At 48.7% G+C, this 20,476-nt stretch overlaps 1 pseudogene; it reads right to left on the bottom strand.

Moving 5' to 3' along the window:
• Nucleotides 1–5,398: 5,398 nt before the first annotated feature.
• LOC123950388 lies at nucleotides 5,399–19,675 on the bottom strand (annotated as a pseudogene).
• Between the last annotated feature and the right edge of the window lie 801 nt (nucleotides 19,676–20,476).

Genomic DNA, 20,476 nt, shown 5'->3' with positions numbered 1-20,476 from the left:
TGAATGTGGAGCAAGGCGCAGAGAAGCTGGGGCAGTTGAGAATTCGTTTCTGCGGTAATTTTGACAGCGGAGCCAGCAGCAGCCTCTAGTGTCTGGAGGAGGAAATGTCGGTCTCAGAGCCTGGGTGGGAAGAAGCCTCATTGCAGCCCCTTGTTCTGTAGGGAACTGGGCGGGGTCTTTTAGGCAGGCGGACCTGTGCCCTGACCTTGACTATGGTGCTGGATGCTCAGCTTCCCTTGCTGACTACCTGTTCACGGAATCTTATCTGGCAGCCCTTGTATTAATTCTGTGTGCTACCCAGTGTCTCTCCAATGTGTGTGTGTATGCAGGAGGGTGGGGAAGTGGGTGTCTTTTTCCTTTATTTTAATTTGCCAGAGCTAATTTCTGCTGTTTACAATGAGAGTCTTGACTGGCCTTAGTATAAGAGGAAGGAATAGGTTAGGTCACTCCAAAATCTTCCAAATCTCTTTCTTCTTACTTCTCCTTTATCAACAGACGTTTGTCTAGCACCTACTGTATATGTGATATTTTATTAAGAATCAGGAAAACAAAGGGGTTTAATTTCCAGTCCTTGTACTCAAGGTGGTAAAAATCTAGTTGGGACATTGACAAATGACAACCAAGGGAAATTATATCAAACACATGTAGCAATCAAAGGGCTAATTTCCTTTGTTCAAAAGAAAAGACAAACATTGCAGTTTTTTAAATGGGCAAAAGGCACAGACAAGAGTTTACAGAAGAGAAAATATTGATTTTTAAACATATGAAAAGATCCTCGACCTTATTCATAGCAAGAGAGTTATAAAGGAAAGTGGCAATAAAATACTTTGTTTCACTTATCAGATGATGGACAAAGATCAAAATGTTTTATACATTGGGTAGGCAAGGTTCTGGGCCAGGCACGCTAGTACATTGGTAGTGGGAGAGCAATACTGTGTGTATCAAAGTTAAAAGTGCAGAGCCTTTGACCCAGCGGTTCTGATTCTGAGAGTTTATGGTTGTACATATGGGCAAAGAAGTATGCGCAAGGGTTTCAGAATTTGTTTCCAAAGCAAAGAATTGGAAACAACAGAAATTCTCACCAGTAGCAGCCTGGTGAAACAAGCAAGGGAACACTGCCTCGAGGAATAGTGCATTGTTACATTGTTACCAAAAAGTAGGAGGCACATCTTTATGGACTGTTAAGGACCATCTTCAGGATTTTTTGCTAAATGAAAAGAGGGTAAGACAAAGTGTATATATGTGTGTATACGGTAGTCCCCCTTATCCACAGTTTCGGTTGCCCACAGTCTACTGCAGTCTGGAAGCAGATCCTCCTTCTGATGTACCATCAGAAAGTCAGTAGTAGGGGCGCCTGGGTGGCTCAGTGGGTTAAAGCCTCTGCCTTTGGCTCAGGTCATGATCCCAGGGTCCTGGGATTGAGCCCCGCATTGGGCTCTCTGCTCAGCGGGGAGCCTGCTTCCTCCTCTCTCCCTCTGCCTGCCTCTCTGCCTGCTTATGATCTGTCTGTCAAGTAAATAAATAAAATTTTTTAAAAAAGTCAGTAGTAGCCGAACACTACATCACAATATCTACAGCATTCACATCACTTTATCTCACCCTGTAGGTATTTAAGCATCCACATCATCATGAGAAGGAGGGGAGTATAGCACGAGATATTTTGAGAGAGACCACATTGGCATAACTTTTGTTACAGCGTATTATTAGACTCGTTTTATTTTATGTTATTGTTAATCTCTTACTGTGCCTAATTTACAAAGTAAATTTATCATAGGGATGCATGTGTAGCAAAAGATATAATATATGTAGAGTCTAGTACTATCCCTGGTTTCAGGCATCCGTGGGGGTCTTGGACATATGTCTTGAACATACTGCATACACATTAACATATGTAGATGTCTCTGGAAAGAAACACGAACAAAAAAGATAATAGTGGAGGCTGTCAAGAGCGGAACAAAAGAAGGGGACTTATTTTCATTTATAGTCTTATTTTTGCTGTTTGGAAATCTTTTTTGTGCCTTTTCGATTTGGAAGCATGTTCACATAATAACTTTGACTATATATAGCATTTTTCCAAATCTAGCTGGAGAAATGAGTTATTGGCAAGAAGCTGAGTGCCTGCATATAAGGCAGTCCATGCCAAGCACCGAATGAGTGATAGAGACAGACAGAAGGTGCTGGGAGACTCTCGAACAGGGAGCTTCCCAGGGCTGCATGGTTCTGGTTGACTGTGATCTAAGCTGGAAGGAATGGCAACACCGAGAGACAAGCAGGGAGAGGTGGCGTTCCAGAAGGAGGGAATGGTGAGAACGCAGCTTTGGAGGCAGGCATGTTCCGGACACACCAGAGATGAAGGAATAAATGTGTTGGGTGAAATCCAAGTCCGGAATCTGTCTCTTGTGTCTGCCTGCAGGAGGTAATTGTACCCTGGCTTTAGAAGCATCAGGGATGAAAGCATTCCCTGCACTGAGGGAGTTCTGGGGAGCCAGGCTGGGTGGCGCTCCTGGCTGCCTCATGGAGGGCTGGGCTGCCACCTCCCCACACCCACACCTAGTGTAACCGAGGCCTGCCAGTGCCTGCCAGCAGAGCCACTAGCTGGGAAGGCCTTGCAGGGTTTGAGATGGCCACACAGCTGCCCGGGGTGGGCAGGTGGGCTGGTGCAGCAGACAGAAGGGGTGTCAGGCTCCCCCCACTGGATGCCCAGACATCCTGGCAGGTGAAGACCTCCCATCTTTTTGGCCTCTCCCAGGCCCTTACCTCACCTCCTATGAGATGTTGGGGCGGGGGGGCCCTTTCCAGAGGACACTGATAGCCCCCAAACCTGTCCTCAAAGATGGTTCTGCCCTCACTCAGTCCCAGAAGCTGTTTATCTGCAACCCCCCTCCCCTGTGCCCTCCACCACAGTGCCTGGGCAAGGGAGTGTCAGGCGTCACTCCCTCCTTGCCTTTGAGGTGCCTGAGTCACTGTCTGGGCATTAGAGAACTGGCAGGTTCAGAGAGAGGTGTCTGGAGGGGTGCCTGGAACCACTGAGGCAGGAGTGGGAAGGGCATCTGAGGGAGGGGAGGACAGCAGCAGAAGCTTCCATTCAGGCTCACCTGGGTTCAAATCCCAACTCCTCCATTCATAACTGAGTAACCTTGGGGAAGTTCTGTGACTTCGCTGAGCCTCAGTCTCCTCTTCTGCAGAAGAGCCATTCATTCAGCAAGTCTATCCGGCAAATATTCAACACATGTGTTGCCTAATATGTTCATCCAGCAACATTCTAGGCGCTGAGATTAGAACAAGCTTCCCCTGAAGCTTCCAGTCCAGTGCGTATCACTGTATTTACCTCAGGATTAAACAAGGTAATATGGGTAGAGGGCCTAGGACATAGTAGGTACTCAATAAATGACAGTGTTTCTTGGGATTCAAAGGGCTTCCAAATGACCCTTCTTCTCTTCCCACATTTGAAATCAGCCGAGAAAGAGAAAGACACAGGAGTCAAGTAGAGATCTGAAAGTCAGCCCTTTTGGGGTGGGGCATGGGTGGTGGATTTGAGGGTACAGCGGAGCTCCTCAGCCAAAATGGGCTTCTAAATACTCTCACTGAATTAAAAGATTCCCACCACCACCACACACACATACATACACAAAACTGCAGGCCTCTCTGCCCGGGACAGAGCGACTCCTATAAGCTTAAGTCCTCAAAGAGGAGTTGAGAACACTTGCTGTTCCTGGGCAGGTAATCACAAAATGGAAGGAGCAACCTGCTGTGCTGGGCGTGCCCATACTCTCCCCTAACCCCTCGCCCTCACCCCCCTGCGGCTTCCCCTCCATCCTCTGCTGACTACAGAGTAATTATTAGGACAAGACAGGAGCAGGTGATGGGGACTAGGAGTCTCTCCTTTTCCTATTTGATCCACCAAAGGCCCTGAATGCTAGACCCAGTGTAGGTATGTGTTTGCTCTGAGATCCATTCCCCCACCTTCCTGGCCTTTCTCTGGGTATCCCACTTGCTGCCCCTCCTTGTACCTAGGCTCCCTTGCCGACTAGCTCCAGTCTGAGTTCAGAGAATGGGAGCCGCTAGCCGGAGATTGAGGGTGGGAGGAAGGAGAAGCCAGGGTTTTCCTCCCCCTCGCTCTAAACCAGAGGGCACCTTGGGCAGAGGCTGTGGACCCTGCCAGATGTCCCTCCCTCCTTGGCACCTCCTGCCCCCTCCGGTGGCTCTGCTGTGGCTCCAGCTCCCACCTGGCATCCCAGCTCCAGGGGTCTGGCTCCACCATCTCATCCCTTGGCTCCTCCAGCCCTTTGGGTCACTAGCAGCTTGCTGGTGTTGCTGACATTTCTGTTGCCTTCCCAGCCTCCCATCCTGGGAAAGGGAAGCCACAGGAAGGACAGAGCTGAGGGCAATGCTGAGCATTGAATCTCTTGGGGGGTGGGGTGGGGGGGTGGGGGGTGAGGATTGCTCTAGTTTCAATCCCTCCAGTGGTTAAATCATCCCTCCAGCCCACCAGAGGCTACAGGAAATCCATATATAAGGATTTTAGGGCCAGCCATCTCGTTGAAAGTGGGGGCTTGGAAGCTGTGCTTGCATAGCCCAAAGCATGGGATTGAAATAAGGGTCACTTGTCGTTATCAAAAAGTGGTGAGTATTGATGGAGATTACAGGGAGGTCAGCGTTTTCCCCCCACGCCAGCCGTTTCCCCATTATTGCTGCCACTGTGCCGCTGCTCTGCCTTAATGCCAGCTTCTGGACTCTCTATACCCAAACCTCCTGCCTGAAGAAGAAAAACCGCCAATCTGTGGGGTGGGGTTGGTGAGCGCCTGCTCTGGCAGATGGCTGAAAGGCACACTTGAGACCCTTCTGGGTGAAAGCCACGCTCTTGTTGCAGCCCTGGGTGGCTGGGACCGACTTCACTCCCCTACTGCCCCGGGGTTTGGGGGTTTCGCTGTTGATGCTGCAGCCTAAGTGGGTGCCACCCAGACGTGCCGGGGAGTTCCTGCGTCGTGGGGCGAAAGCTTCGGCAATGGCAGAATGAAGCCAGTGCCTTCCTTTCCCCACCCTCACTTCCTCTCCTGCCCCCTCACCCAAGGGCTGATTCTGAGTTTATTCAGCTGCATGTTCCCTAGGGTGAATTCTGCCTCCTTCTCTGCTGTATTCTCCTGGATCCCTGTTCTTTCTGGAATCGCACACTTTATTAAAATCTGGAACCAGATCTGGTTTCTGGGGCACCCAGGTTGAGATGCCAGTCTTCCTGTCTCTCTTGAAGGAGAAACCCCTGCTCTGCAAATTTTCCCAAGAGAAAAAGACACTTTACGAGATGGTGAGGATACAGCACTTTATTTAGGACAGACACACAGGATTCTGCTAGTATTCACACACACCGCCCCCCCCCCCCCGCCCCGCCAACACTATCCATCTAATCCTTCTCCAGGGCACCCTTATCCTCCCGGGCCTCTGAGAACTCCCCCTCCTCCATGCCCTCACCCATGTACCAGTGCACAAAGGCCCTCTTGGCGTACATCAGGTCGAACTTGTGGTCCAGGCGGGCCCAGGCCTCGGCGATGGCGGTTGTGTTGCTCAGCATGCACACGGCACGCTGCACCTTGGCCAGGTCACCCCCGGGCACCACGGTGGGGGGCTGGTAGTTGATCCCGACCTTGAAGCCCGTGGGGCACCAGTCCACGAACTGAATACTGCACTTGGTCTTGATGGCGGCAATGGCGTTGACGTCCTTGGGCACCACGTCAGCCCGGTACCCTGATGTCAGGCAGCAGGCCATGTACTTTCCGTGGCGGGGGTCACACTTCACCATCTGGTTGGCAGGCTCGAAGCAGGCGTTGGTGATCTCTGCCACCGACAGCTGCTCGTGGTAGGCCTTCTCCGCAGAGATGACTGGCGCGCAGGTGGCCAGGGGGAAGTGGATGCGGGGGTAGGGCACCAGGTTGGTCTGGAACTCTGTCAGGTCCACGTTGAGGGCCCCGTCGAAGCGCAGGGAGGCCGTGATGGAGGACACGATCTGGCCGATGAGCCGGTTGAGGTTGGTGTAGGTGGGGCGCTCGATGTCCAGGTTGCGGCGGCAGATGTCGTAGATGGCCTCGTTGTCCACCATGAAGGCACAGTCCGAGTGCTCCAGGGTGGTGTGGGTGGTCAGGATGGAGTTGTAGGGTTCCACCACAGCCGTGGACACCTGGGGCGCAGGGTAGATGGAGAACTCCAGCTTGGATTTCTTGCCATAGTCAACTGAGAGCCGCTCCATCAGGAGAGAGGTGAAGCCCGAGCCGGTGCCCCCTCCGAAGCTGTGGAAGACCAAGAAGCCTTGGAGTCCTATACACTGGTCACCCTAGAAAGCTGGGCTGTGAAGGGAAATATGGGATACGAAGCACGGTGGAGGAAAAGGAAAAAAGCCAACTGTTTCAAATTCTCCCAAATTTCCTTAAATCCTTTCCAAGAGCATAAAGCAGCTCCTCATAGGGAGGACCCATTCTCTCTACTCTTATTTTTCCTCCTCTCTAAACCCTCTTGAGGTCTCTAAGACACAGCTCTCTAGAATCTTATGATATGGTCTTTTTTGTCCTCATAACATCATAACCCATCCAGCTCCATACGTGCTTTCTCCTGACTCAATTTCCTATGTTTCTGGAGAGCTTCCCTACTAAGATCAACAATCCAGAAACCTGATCCCCATCCTTGATGGAGGCCAAACCCAATCACAGATACTTGGCTCAGGATTATTTGGATCCCTTTTTTTCACAGGGCCTTCTCCCCACATCCCTGCAACACAAGGTGAGACTCTGGGATGCCTATGGACCTGCACAGTCAGGCCAGACAGCTCATGGTCATGTTTGCCCCTGTCGCCACTCTGCCCAGCCTCGGGCCAGTTGCTATAGGAGGTAAAGAAGACACCCAGCTCCAGGCCAGAGCATACCCTCTGCCTCCCGTGATCAGTATGCAGGGCTCCCTCTCACTGGTCCTGATCCTACATCTTTTAAAACTCATCCACAAATAAAATAAAGCAAAATAAAACTCACCCAGGAGGCTCTCTTCCTGTCTGGTGTCCAGACTTCTTCACTGCAGGAATCTAGATTCCCGCTTCCCCAGCCCCCCACCACCACTCACAAGCTTCCGAATTTGGTCCAGTACCAGGTCGATGAGCTCCTTTCCAATGGTGTAGTGACCTCAGGCATAGTTATTGGCAGTGTTTTCCTTGCTGGTGATGAGCTGCCCTGGATGGAAGAGCTGGCGGTAGTGCCCATCCGAACTTCATCTGCAATGGGCAGAGTTTTAGTCAACCCCCGTTCCCTTGCAGCCTGGCTCCCTGAGTTACCCAGAAAGGGCAGGGCCACCAGATCCCTAGTCCTACCCTAGAGGAGCTTCATGCAGGTGTTATGGCCCTTGACTTTGAATGTTCATCAATGAAAAGGAAAGGGTTACAGAGTGACCCTGAGACTTGGGCTGAGGGGCAGCAGATCTGTGGTTTAACCTGCTGCTAGTCCCACAAGCTCCAAATTCGAGAGCTCCAGGCATGGGGAGGGACTTGCTGTGGTGCCCAGGACAAGGTGACCCACGTGACAGAGACGGATGGTCACTCACCAATCACCGTGGGCTCCAGATACACAAACACAGCCCGGGGCACATGCTTCCCAGCCCCCGTTTCACTAAAGAAGTTGTTGAAGGAGTCGTCCCCTCCACCGATGGTCTTGTCGCTGGCATCTGTCGATCTGGTTGGATCCTGTGTTCCAAGCAGTAGAGCTTCCAGCAGGCATTGCCAATTTGCACACTGGCCTGCCCCACATGGACTGAGATGCACTCACACTGAGCAGAAAAAGTGCAGAGAACACTCCTGACAAAGAGAAGCCTGTCATTCCTGGACACGGTTCCTGCCTGCAATCCTTTCTTGCGTGGTTCTCTGGCTGAGGGCAAAGATTCCTGCTCTCCTTGCCCCCCCTCCTGTGTCTAAGGATTTATTGGTGGCCTTGAGGACCCACAGGCAGTGGCTCCAGGGGCCGGGCCAAAACCCTCAGAGGAAGCAGATGTGGGCAGTTAGTTCTAAGATTATAGAGTCTCACTCAGTGACTAAGTGTCTTAAGGAGTATTGAAGAGGTCAGATGAGTCCGGCAGAGCATAATAGTCCAACCCACCCGTGTTCAAAAAGAAATGAAGGGCCATGGGTGAGAGAAGCAGGATCCAAGTGAGGCTTCAGGCATCAGAGACAAGGGAGAGGCTTTGAAAGCAGGAGGAACTCTAGATTTGTGTTACAGCTAGAAAGGCCAGCAAGGAAGGGAAGAACGGGCCTGGAATGGCATGGGATAGGCTGTTCCCTCCTCTCTTGGGTGTGCATAATTCTGGAGTGGAGTGGAGTGGAGTGGAGAAGGTCTTCCTCACATGATTCCAGGCTGGTGGTCAAAGAACACTTGGCCCCTAATGCAGGACTGGGATGAACTGCTTGGTCCCGGAAATCAGAAAGTTCAATGCTTTAAAAAAGAAAGAAAGAAAGAAAGAAAGAAAGAAAGAAAGAAAGAGTTCAATGCCCTTCCAGAGGAGCCCCATGAGACTCAAGAAAGCTGGACCCTCTTGCTTCATCAAACATGAGCCTCTGCTCTCCGCCTGATGCGTTGATACTGGAGATACAGAGCACCTCCTGCACAGTCCCCGCCCCCCAGCAGCCCACTGGGCGGGGAAGGGAGACTTTCACATGTTAACAGATGTGGGGCAGCATGGTAAGAGGGATACCAGAATAAGCCTTTTTGCTCTGCTTGAGAAGTAATTACCACAGACCTTGAAAACAAAATGAGCACATCCACCAGTTTTCCCCAAGCTTGGAGGCTTACCCTTGCAAAGGGTGTGGAGAAATGGGAATTCTTAAACAGTTGGTCAAAGCCTAAATTGATGCATCTCTTTTGGAGAAAAAAAGTGGGCAAGATCTAGGGGTGCTGATGACGGTCTTGCTCTAGAGAAGTTCTCACACAGGTGAACAAGAAGAGGAGCAGGAGAGCCACAGCCACAGAAGCCGATTAAATGTCCTTCGACAGGAGAAGATGGACAAAGAGTGGCGCAGAAGTTGAAATGGATGGACTACAAGAAATAATCTTACCAAAAAATTCTTCCCGGAAAAAAAAAAGCAAATTAGGGAAGAATCATACAACAGGATACCATTTATAAAGATCTTTAACTCGTAAAACAGTGTTGTGCGTCATTTACAGATAAATTTATATTTTGCTATATATTCTGGTAGCATTGTGTCTTACAAAAATAAAGCAAGCAAGGGAAAGTATTAACACTAAATTTGGAACAATGGTTCTCTCTGGGAGAAAAGGGTGGTGTATGCAGTTGGAGAGGGATTCTCTTTCTTTTTTCTTTTTTTTTTTTTAAATTTTTTTTTAAGATTTTATTTATTTATTTGACAGACAGAGATCACAAGCAGGCAGAGAGGCAGGCAGAGAGAGAGGAGGAAGCAGGCTGTCCGCAGAGCAGAGAGCCCGACGCGGGGCTCGATCCCAGAACCCTGGGATCATGACCTGAGCCGAAGGCAGAGGCTTTAACCCACTGAGCCACCCAGGCGCCCCGGGGATTCTCTTTCTTAAGCTGGGTAGCAGGTGTTTATTATATTATTCTTTACACTTTCCTGCCTGGAATATTTCATAATTTTTAAGGAGCATGCTGTATCCATAAATTTAACACTTGCCTGGCTTTTAAAATATGACGCAAGGGCCTTGTCTGATGATTTTGAGAGGACCGGGATTAAATCATACATCGTCATTACTTCTCTATTTGCCTTGAGCAAGAGTGTTGACCCCTCTGTGGGTCTCCCTCCATCCCAGGAACTGGGGCAATAACAAGAGCGCCCTCCTAGAATGACAATGGGGATTAAATGAAAGAAGGCATGGAAGTTGCCTAGCTCACTGCAAGACACATATTGCAGCACCATACGTGTCAGGTCCCCTCACCAACTCCCATCCCCCAACCCCAGCTGTCGTAGTAAGAGAAGGTAATGAATTAAGCTGGGGGGGGTTGCTTAGGGACACAAGGACTCCAAAAATCCTCATACCCCACAGGGAGGACTGACAGGGTTTACCAGTCGACTGGCAAGGCCGGCCCTGGCAGTTGCCACTTCTAGCCTCCCCGGGCTCTGTCTACAAAGCCAGACACCATCTTGGCCCCCGTGACTGCTGGCCCACACAAGGCATCTCTGGCCTCTTGGGTAAGCTTGATATTCTAGAAATGATGCCCCTTACTGTGGGGCAAGAGGTTTGGGGCAAAGAACTCAACCCCTGGAATCACCTAGATTCAGCCTCAAACCCCATTCCTCTGTGACCTCAGACAAGTTCCTTCTCTTCAGCTGCTCCACGGCCCTTTCCTTGAATGTAAAACTAGTGTGATCTCGCACCTGGCAGGCGTTGTCATTACATCATTTCGTTCCCCTGTACTAAGCATTAATTAGGCGCCAGTCACTGTGCTAAGCACTCCTCATACATCATCCCATTTCATCTTCACGACAACCCTGTGGGTAGGTCCTTTCACGACACCATTTTGCACAAGAGGAAACTGACACTCAGAGAGGTTAAGCAAGTAGCTCAAGGTCATGAACAAAACCAGTAATATTCAGAGTGGGAACAGCTTGTCTCCAACCATGCTCTTCACTCCTGTTCTATCCCTTCTGGTGGGGAGCCTGGCAAAAGATATCAAAGGAGCCCCCCACACAGCGAGCCCTTGATAAGAGGGAGCACACTCTCTTTCCCTCCGCCTCCTCCTCACTCACTCTGTTGAAATAAGGGGTCAGATCAGATCAGATGCATCGGCTGGGCAGGGCTGCAAGGATGCGTCCTGACAGCCGGGAGAGGTAGGACCAGAGGCCAGCGATGAATCCGGGGTTTGTAAAGTGCCTGTACTTCCTGTTCCAGTGCTGCTCACTCCATCCTCCCTACCCCTAGACCCAGAGCCTCTCAGCAGCCCTGCTCCTGAGCAGAGACTCAGACCCACATCCTGGTTACCATCACTCTATCCTCCACCCCTGCACGTGCTCTCACGTACCAGCACACCTGGGGGGGCCACACTCACATATGGAAGTCTCTTTCCATCTCCCCATCTCACCTGTGCACACAAGAGTCCTGGGAACACCTGGAGCCCTAGGGATCCCTCACACCACTCGCCTTGGTCCACTAGGACCCTCACTAGCATGCCCAGACCCCCACCCCTGCTCACCATGCTGCTAGGCTGGGTGCTGGCTTGGGTTGTCTGTCTGTCTGCTGCTTGGTGAGAGGCAGATACAGGTCTGTGAGAGATCTACAGCCACCGGCCTCCTTATACTCTCCGGTCAGCTCTCAGCAGGGAAAATGTTGTTAGAAACTGCCCCAGGAGGGCAGGCCTGTTGACTTGGTTACCAAGCGCTGGGCCTGGGCTCAAACAGGGCAGCAAGGTGGGTTGGGTAGAGGAGGGGATTGACTGGTCCCCTCACACAGGTACCCCCACTGTGTACTGGGTACACAGGGTCTGCAGCTCACTCAGTCCCATTTCCTGGTGGCTCACTGGCAGGGGAGGATTCAGAAATCAAAACCCCTGAGCTCCAGCGGTAAGGCCACCCTTAGGGTCGGTGAGGACTGGAAGTGGAATGTGGGTGGCGCTAAGAGAGTGCACTGAACCAGAAATAATGAGTCCTAGGGCAAGAGACCAAGCCTCAGGGCCTTCCGGATGGGAAACTCAGAATATTATAGGACATTGGGAACTAGAGCTCAGTCTTAGGGCCAGTTCTGGCATTTAAGGTCTTCTCCCACCTCAGTTTTGCTTATATGTAGAATGGGGAGAAGTGGCATGGTGAAGATGAAACCAGATAAAGAATGCTTAGTCTAGAACTGCTGTTGTTCTCCACAGGGAGAGGACGACCAGGAGCAGGGGCTCAGGGCTCCTCATCAGGCTCTCCCCCTATTCTAAGCAAGTGACTGCCGGCCTACCCTGGCCTTATTTCCTCCCTATGGCCTCAGGCAAACTTATGAAATACAATTTTGTATCCCATTTTGTGCCTCTTGAGGTGGCTATACCCCTTATCTCCTTTGAGTCCCTCAACAGCTTTGTGAGGTAAGCAAGGCGGGGCCTCCAATCCCCTGAGGGAGAATAGGAAATGGAAGCCTCTTGCGTCTGGCCCAAGATCACATGGGGGCTCATTAGTGGGGGGATTAAAACCCACCTGGGACTCAGGCTCAGTGCTTCTCCCCTCTCCACAAGGCAGAGCTTTCACTGTTCTTCATCCCCCCTCCTATGTCTGTATGTCCTTCCTTTCCATCTTAAATTCCACAGCGGCCATCATCGCTTCCTTGCCTCTCTCCGCTTCAGCATCCTCGTTTGACTAAACCATAACCCTGATTCTTCACCAGCTCTGCGGCTGCACTGACCCAGCTAAACAGTGGCTATAGAAAAACCCAGAAACGGGCTGACTGACCTGACTTCAAATGTATGACCACTAACCTCAAAGGGACTGTAATGCTGCCTGGAAATCACACTGTGCCTCTCCAGTCCTTTTTCCGATTAGCAGCAATGACCAGGAATAGGAATGCCAGGTTTAGAAAATAAAGGAATTTTATCTAGCAAACCTATCCGTGAAGCAGTTGGTAATATGAAATTTCAGTCACTGTGCCAAAAGGTGGGGGAGTTATTTTGAGGTTGGGGGCTCTTTTCAGAGCCCTTCTCAACACAGTGTACCAGGGAGGACCCAGAATGTCAAGATGGTTAACTCTGGTTTTGGCTGTGGACTGCAGTCATCACTCTCCCAACTGGAATTAAGAGGCCAAGAACGCCAGAGAGAAGACACAGCCAACCAATGCTTCAAAGTTCAGCAAGCCCAGCCTATACTGGGTTGATCCATGAAGCCAAAGACCTTAGGAATTATTATCCAGTTGGAGGGATTTGGGGCCCAGAGGGCCCAGTGGTCCAAAACACTTCAATTTCCCAACTGGCCTTCAGAGTTGGGCAACTCAAGAGGCAATGTAGACATCACCAACTCTGGAAAGTAAACTATCCTGAAGGTAAGCCAGGAGGAGAGTCTTATGTACAACAAAGTGAAGAGACCGAGATTTTAAAAGCATGTTAATGGGGGTGCCTGGGTGGCTCAGTGGGTTAAGCCTCTGCCTTTGGCTCAGGTCATGGTCTCAGGGTCCTGGGATCGAGCTCTGCATGGGGCTCTCTGTTCAGTGGGGAGCCTGCTTCCCCTTTCTCTCTGCCTACTTGTGATCTTTCTCTGTCAAATAAATAAATAAAATCTTTATAAAAAAGCGTATTAATGTATCTCAGTTATAAAATGAGAGGAGATCTATATCTTAATTTCTTCAACAAATATTTATTGAGAGTCTGCTATGTGCCAAGGACTGTTCCGAGTGCCAAGGATATAGTGATGGACAAAGAGGCTGTGTTCTAAGGAGATTACGTTTTCTTTTCTTTTTAAAGATTTATTTATTTATTTGACACAGAGAGAAAGAGAGCACGCATGCAGGGGGAGTGGCAGGGAGAGAGAGAAGCAGGTTCCCACTGAGAAGAGATCCTGATAGGGGCTGGTCCCAGGACCCTGAGATCATGGCCCAAGCCAAAGGCAGACACTTAACCAAATGAGTCACCCAGGTGTCCCAAGGAGCTTACATTTTCATGGAGAAGACAGATAATAAATAAACAAGGCAATTTCAGAAAGAAATAAACACATTAAAAAAATAAGCCAGGATAATGGCAGAAAGAGATGGGGCTACTATTAAGAGGGAACAGCTCTCTGAGAAGCTGATGTTTGACGAAGGAAGGGAAGTGGGGGAGGGAGAAAGGAAGGAAGGAAAAAGAAAGGAAGAAAGAAAAGAAGAAGCATATGTTTGAACTGAGACTGAATGCTAAGGAGTCAGCTATAACAACACCTGGATCATGGATCATAGTGCTCTAGATCAACAGAACTGGTGAGGCTAAAGGAGCCAGCCTGGTGTGTTCAAGGAGAAGGAGAGAGGGAGGGAGGGAACACTGCAAGATGAGAACACAGAGGTAAAATGGTCTTGGAAGAATGGCTTCCATTACTAGGGCAATGGCAGGGTATAAGCAAGCATCATTGCCTACTTTGTGTTTAAGAGAGATTATGGCTGCTGTTGCATGGAGGAAGCATTATGAGGGTAAGCAAGTCCAGGTGTTCAAAAGTAGAAGCAGGACAATAGTTAGAAGTCTACTTTTGGCATCCAGGGATGAGGGATGGTAGTTTGGAGTGGAGCAGGGATTGTAGGAAGTGGCCGGGTTCAAAATAAAGTTATAGGACATGCTAATGTGGGGTGTGCAGACCCACCTAACAGCCTTACTGCCCCCTGCCTCTATTTTGTCTTTGCTGGTAGGGTCCTGAATCTGTATAGTTATTTACCCTTCCACTTGCTCAAGGAAGATGGCCTTTCTCAGACCTAGGTGTGTGTATAAATTACTCTAAACCATTAATGGTAATTCCATTCCCTCCTTCCAATGACTGGTTTAGGCAAGGGGCTATTGAGATATGAGGGAAGTCAACAAGGAGGCTCAAAGACAAGGATTTTCTCCCTGTGGGAGGAGACTGTGGGAGGACATCCACCTTTCCAGCCTTAGTAAATGAGAACATGACACTTGGAGCTGCTGCAGTCATCTTGTGATCACAAGAGAAGATGCCACCAGCCATTGAGGATGTCAGAGCGGATAGCTGGAAATACTGGAGTTGTTGGTGACATCATTGAGTCAACTCTGGAACCGCCCTACACTCAGATTTCTTGCAGGATAATAAATATCCTCATTGTTTAAGTCTCTGTTAGTTAGGCTTCCCATTATTTGCAGCCAAGAAAATTCTAAGCAAAAAAGAGAGGAAGGAGAAAGGGAAAGAGGAATGTAGGATGATTCTAGGTTTTTAACATAAGCATGTGGGTAGAAGACTTGGAAGCCTTAGGACAGAAGCATTTTTGGCAGGGAGCAGGGTGAGAGTGGGACATTGGGAGTTTTACTTTGAATTTGTGATGTTTGAGATGTCTAACAGGCTTTTAAGTGCTAATGTCAAAAAAGCAATAAGCATGTGAATCTGATATTCAGAGAAATCCTAAAGGACATATAAATTTGCAACTTATCAGCACATAGGTGATATTTCTTTCCATTCTGTTCTTTCTCTTTGGTTTGTGAATGTATACACTCTAGTTCTATTCCTTTTTTAATGACCCTAAAATGTTACCGTAACTTTCTATTAAGGACATTTAAAAATACACCCCGAAGTAGAGATAATGTAATAAAACCCCATATACTCTACATTTACCTTCAAGAACAATTGCTCCTTTAGGGAGAAGAGAGCCTGGGACTGAGCTATGGGAAACACCCATTAGGGGTAAGCCATCAAAGACCCCAAGAAGGAATGGCTGGGACCAAGAGAGAGGTGTGTCATTGAAGAAAGTTTTTCAAGGAGAAAGGAAGGGTCAATTATCTCAAACATTGGTGAGAGGCTGAAAGAGATAGTAAAAATGTGACCTTTGGGGGCGCCTGGGTGGCTCAGTGGTTTAAGCCTCTGCCTTCGGCTCAGGTCATGATCCCAGGGTCCTGGGATCGAGTCCTGCATCGGGCTCTCTGCTTGGCGGGGAGCCTGCTTCCTCCTCTCTCTCTCTCTCTCTCTCTCTCTGCTTGCCTCTCTGCCTACTTGTGATCTCTCTCTGTCAAATAAATAAATAAAATCTAAAAAAAAAAAAATGTGACCTTTGGCTTTAGCCAGTTGGAAGTCACTAGAGATTTTGGCAAGAACATCTCAATAGAGAATGTGAACCAACCCTGCCGGGACAGTGAAGAGGAGAGAAGACGTGAATATATCCCTTTGGAAAGATGGTGCTGTGAGACGGAGGACAGCTGGTAGATACTCTAGTCTTAAAAAATGGAAGGATATGCACTAAGGCTCAGTTCCAACTTTCCCAGATGGAATCAGTGGAGACATTTTAAATTTGAGGACCTTGCTGCACGGCTCCAAGACAGAGGGGAGACTCTGGGAAGGGGTTAGAAAAGATGGAGATAACAAAGGGCAAGGGGAAGAGGGAAAGAGATCCAAAGACAGAGTGATCTGCAGGATACCCTTGTAGGGCAGACAGTCTAAGCAGTGATTCAATTGGAAAAATGAGGAAGTGTGGAGCATCATCTAGATTCTGTACATGCATGTGAATGTCCAAGTTTTCAGGGTGCCTGCATGGCTCAGTTGGTTAAACGTCTGCCTTCAGGGGCGCCTGGGTGGCTCAGTGGGTTGGGCCTCTGCCTTCGGCTCAGGTCATGATCTCAGGGTCCTGGGATCGAGCCCCGCATTGGGCTCTCTGCTCAGCGGGGAGCCTGCTTCCCCCCTCTCTCTGCCTGCCTCTCTGCCTACTTGTGATCTCTCTCTCTCTGTCAAATAAATAAATAAAATCTAAAAAAAAAAAAAAATCTGCCTTCAGCTCAGGTTGTGATCCCAGTGCCCTGGAATCAAGTCCTGCATCAGAGGGGAGTCTGCTTCTCCCTCTGCCCCGCCCCCCCCCACTATGCTCTCTCACTTGTGTTCTCTCTCTTTCTCAATAAATAAATAAAATCTTTTGAAAAAATGTTCAAGGTTTCAATCTGGCAATATGGATAGCTGCCTGTACACCCACCCAGACATTATGGCCCTATTCAGGAGATACATACATACTCCAGGTCACATGCACACATGCACGACTGTACACACACATACAGAGGCAGAGACAGAATCTATATTCTACTAACAAGTCTTGGACATTTCTCCCTCTACCTTTGTCTTCTCCATCTTGCCTGCCAGGGGTTATAAACTTCTTGCTAAGGGCCAGGGTAAGATAAATATGTTACAGTCGAGCATATGATGGTAAAGGGTGGACTGAGTGATTTGGAGCCACTTGTGTCCAGCCTAAGAAGGTAGCCACCAGCCAGCTCCATTTGTTGCCCTACTGGTTTCCTACTGCTGTTTTAACAAATTGCTACAGACTTAGTAGTTCAAAACAACACAAATTTATTATCTTATAATTCTGGAGATCAGAAGTCCAAAATAGGTCTTGGGGTTACAAGTCTCTGATTTATAAGAAAAATATGTATGACCATATCAGATCAGATGACCAAAATATAGTCCTCATATATATTCGGTCTTTGTGTAGGATAACTGGCTTACAGCTGCTAAAACCCTTGGAATTTCATTAAGTGTTGAGAATGATAAAGATATCTTTTCTTGGGGCGCCTGGGTGGCTCAGTGGGTTAAGCCTCTGCCTTCGGCCCAAGTCATGATCTCAGGGTCCTGGGATCAAGCACCGAGCACCGAGCACCCAGCACCAAGCACCAAGCCCCACCCCCTCTCTGCTCATCAGGGAGCTTGCTCCCTGCCACCCACCGCCCCCCCACCCCTGCCTGCCTCTCTGCCTACTTGTGTCTCTGTCTGTCAAATAAATAAACAAAATCTTTCTAAAAAAAGAGAGATATCTTTTTTACGCTAATGAGGTGTCATTCGGAAAGCACCTAGGGTTGGGGGCTGGTGGCCAGTAGAGTCAACCAAGTGTTAGAGGGTTGGAACTTTCAGTCCCTTCTTCACCTCCAGAGAGGAGGTGCCCACCCAGAAAATGTAGAATAAGCTCACCTCAAGAGCGGGGAGAGGAGCTAGAGCAACACCAATGGTCCGTGATTCCATCCACCACGCCTATGCAATGAACCTCCATGAAAACCCAAAAGGATGGGGTTTGGAGTTTCTAGGTTGGTGAACATGTGGAAATACTGGGAGAGTGGCATGCATGGAAAAGGCATAGAAACTCCTTGTCCTTTCCCCACACCTTGCCCTATGCCTCTCTTCCATCTGGCCATTCCTGATTTGTACCCTTTTATAATAAACCAGTGATACAGGAAGTGAAACATCTCTCTGAGTTCTGTCAGCAACTCTAGAAAATTAATCAAATCCAAGAGGAAGTCATGGGCACCTCTAATTTATAGCCGGTTGATCAGAAGCCCAGGAAACAACAGGAGTACTGGAGAGGCAGTTGTATAGGACTGTACCCTCAGCCAGTGGAATCTGATGCTATCTCTGGGTAGGTAGTGGCAGAATTGAGTTAAATTCCTAAGACATCCTGCTAGTGTCTGAGCATTGCTTGGTGGTGTATGGGGAAGCCCACCCCTGGAATTAATACCAGAACCTATTTAAGGTATAAATAAACTCAAGGCATTGGCAGATTGCCTTCCTTCTAGAGACTCTAGAGGAGAATCTGTTCCTTGCCTTTTCTTCCTTCTAGAGGCTGCCCATATTCCTTGACTCAAGGCTTCTTTCCACCTTGAAAGCCAATAATCACATCACTTTGACCTCTGCTTCTGATCTCTTCTTCCCTGACTCTGTCTCTCCTGTCGCCCTCTTCTACTTATAAAAACCTTTGTGGTTATACTGGGCCCACCCAGAAAATGGAGAATAAGCTCACCTCAACCTTCACCTTAGTCACACCTGCAGTGTTCTGCCACGTAAGGTAACATAGTCACAGGGTTCAGGGGTTAAAATGTGGACATCTTTGGGGGATGATTAATTCTGACTATCACAGTTGCTAATTGGGAATGCAAGCCTGATATAGCCAGATCTTCCAATTCTTTTCAAGATAAGCTAGGAATCTAGGTTTTTATATGACTGTGCAGAAAGAGTTAACACAGTTGAGACTGCTCCTTAGAAAGGTCTGATGGTAAGATTACCTCAATGCCCTTGGCTGGCATTGAGAACTTGGCTCTTAGAGTGTTTTCAGTCAATAGTTAAAGGACCAGGATGGTTTGTTGCCTAGACTGTGTGTATGAAGGATATGGTTTGTGCTGTGGGGCACCTGGGCCGCTCAGTCGGTTAAGCACCTGACTCTTGATTTCAGCTCAGGTCACAATCTCAGGATTGTGAGATTGAGCTCCTCACTGGGCTTCGTGCTGGGCCTGGAGTCTGCTTAGGATTCTCTCTCTATCCCCTTCTCTCTGCCCCTCCCTCCTCTCTCAAATAAATAAAAGTCTTTTTTAAAAAAGAAAATGGCTTATGCCGAACAGCTGCTTTTCTTCTAGGAGTCTGGAATTCGGGGATGTGCAAGGCAGAGGTGTCTATGTGACCAGCCCTCATGACAAGTCTTAGGTGCTGAGTCTCTAACAGGCTTCCTCGGGCAGAACTACTGCAGGGAAATGTTTCTCCTCTTGCATTTTGGAGGAAGAGAATGCTGTGGGAGCCCTCCTGGGAGGGAGAGGGCAAACATTCCTTCAGATTCAGCTCGTTTCCCCCTTATGATCCAGCTGTGCAGCCTTCCTACCTCACCAATAAACCTTAATAGTTTATTTAACAAGTAATAAACCTTAGCTAGGGGGTCATTTATCAACTTTATGCTGAGTCCTTCTAGTAAATCTCCTGACATGGGGGTGGTCTTGGGGATGCTCCAGAACGAAGGCAGTTCCTGCTTTTTCTCATATATTCTAAATGCTATGGGGATGAACACTGTGCGGGTCAAACAAAACAATTCTGAGAGGGAACTTGGCCTCTAGGCTGCCAATTTGCAACTTCTGGCTTCTTAGAGTTCTACCCTAATTTTATTCCCATCTCAGAAGTGAAACAATTCTTCTGACATACATTTAGCAAATGCTCACCCTGTGCTAAGCACTATGCTAGGATCTAGGGACACAAAGATAAATAAGATCCAATCCTTACCTGGAATGAGTCTGCAATTTCTAAGACGGACATGTTCACAAATAACCGCAGCTGGTGTGCCAGCGCACTAAAGCAAAGGAATGAGATGCTCCAAGAACCCATTCAGATGCTTACACGGCACTTTGCCATGTATGTACACAGCCCCGAAGTTCATCTGGTCCTCACAATCTGAAGTTATCCCTGTTTCACAAAGGAAGAACCTGAACCTGAAGGTCAAAGGAGTTTAAGGTTTTGCCTGAAAGAGCTCAGGTCTTTTACCATACTCATTCTGCAGGGATTGGGGATGCCCAAGGGAAAAGGAGGGCCCCGGAAGGTCTTCAAGAGATTGTATGCTCTGTAATCACCAAGGGTCTTTTCTCTGTAGAGACCATGACCCCATTTCCCAAAGCAGCTTCACTATATGACCTTGCCCCTTTCCATGTTTATGAATGAGTCTTGTTCTCCCAACTATACAGCAAGTGCATAGGGAAGAGAGACCTTGTCATGCTTCACTGTGTTCCTTTCTGTGCCCTGCCCAGGTAAGGTGTCAATCAGCTATTTTGTTGGCAGGAAGTTGCCATTGTTAGTTATTTTAGCCTACTGTGTTGTCATGTCAGACAGTCTGGTGGTCCAAGGAAACGCTATCGTGGAGATGCAGGTGAATCATTTCCAAGGAACTCGACTGGGAGACAGGTTTCTTCACGATATGCTGATGGGCTCGAGGGGAACTTCCTGATGATTTCCCCAGTGAGGCGAGAGAGCTAGAAAATGTAAGGCATGCAAGGGAAAGCAGAAGATCCATAAGGGGCACCTGGATGGCTCTGTTGGTTAAGCAGCTGCCTTCCACTGTGGTCA

The sequence above is a fragment of the Meles meles genome, chromosome 9, assembly GCF_922984935.1.
Source record: "Meles meles chromosome 9, mMelMel3.1 paternal haplotype, whole genome shotgun sequence".
Classification (NCBI taxonomy): domain Eukaryota; kingdom Metazoa; phylum Chordata; class Mammalia; order Carnivora; family Mustelidae; genus Meles; species Meles meles.
The sequence above is the reverse complement of the archived record's forward strand: the minus strand, read 5'-3'. Positions and strand labels throughout refer to the sequence as shown.